Source organism: Rousettus aegyptiacus, unplaced genomic scaffold, assembly GCF_014176215.1.
Source record: "Rousettus aegyptiacus isolate mRouAeg1 unplaced genomic scaffold, mRouAeg1.p scaffold_m13_p_6, whole genome shotgun sequence".
Taxonomy (NCBI): domain Eukaryota; kingdom Metazoa; phylum Chordata; class Mammalia; order Chiroptera; family Pteropodidae; genus Rousettus; species Rousettus aegyptiacus.
Genome location: NW_023416309.1, coordinates 16,806,671 through 16,807,669, shown reverse-complemented (window position 1 = coordinate 16,807,669; position 999 = coordinate 16,806,671). Strand labels below are relative to the sequence as shown.

The 999-nt window shown below is 50.9% G+C and overlaps 1 pseudogene; it reads right to left on the bottom strand.

The window, feature by feature from the left end:
- Positions 1–202: 202 nt before the first annotated feature.
- LOC118604304 lies at positions 203–321 on the bottom strand (annotated as a pseudogene).
- Positions 322–999: the final 678 nt, after the last annotated feature.

Sequence of the window (999 nt, the reverse complement as noted above, 5' to 3'; positions counted from 1 at the left end):
CATTCTTGAGGGTTGGATGTGATGTCTCAGGATCCTCTCAGCCCTGGAACTCCCTGAACTACCACTGCCAGTCTTCGTTAATGCCCTCGGTGGCCTGGGGAAAACAGCCTAACCACTCTCTCTTTTTATTTATAATCAGGCATACAAACACCTCCCACCCCACCCCACGACATGGATAGGTGGGTAGAAATTTTTATTTTCACGCCTACAGTACCTGGTATTCCTACGTGGTCTCTCAGCCAAGTACTAACCAGGCCCGACCCTGCTTAGCTTCCAAGATCAGACGAGATTGGGCACATTCAGGGTGGCATGGCCATAGACTAGAAAAAGTTGTGAAGGAGAAAGTCAGCCAAAGGACAAATGTCATAGGAAAGTGATGCCAGGCTCAGGGTCAGTGCCTGGGTTGTGAGGAGAGGGAAGTGGCTCCGGTGGTCTCCAAGGTGTCGCCCTACTCAGCGTCCAGTGTTAGGCTGGACAGGGGTGTGTGTGTCATCTGTTGGCAGATTTGACTCACAGTTATTTAGCACCTGCTTTGTTCTAGGTACAGTGCTTGATAATTTCATTTGGTCACCTTGAAAGGTCCCATTCAGTCTTTGAAGGGTCCCACTTCAGGTGGCACTGGTGTCCTGAGAGGGTAGCTAGTGTTCCCAGTGTCTTCATTCAGAGTGACTTGCATGTGACTCCCCCACCCCCACATATCCGGACTGAATCAAATGTTTTTCACAACTCAGTGCTGATTTGGGGAGCTCGATTCTCCCTCAACATGTCCCACTGGTCCTACTTCTATCCCAAGGGAGCCCCTTGGAATGAGTTTCTCCCTCTCCCCAGGGGCAGCCTTCAAATAGCTGAAGACACTGGTCTTACTACAAGTCTACCCTTCTCACTTCTGACTTTTCCTCAGAGGGCACAGGCCGGAGGCTCTCCCAGCCCTGGCTACTCCCCTTTGAACATTTGTGAGATGGAGGGAAGGCTGGAAAGAGGTAGGGTGACCAACTTGTT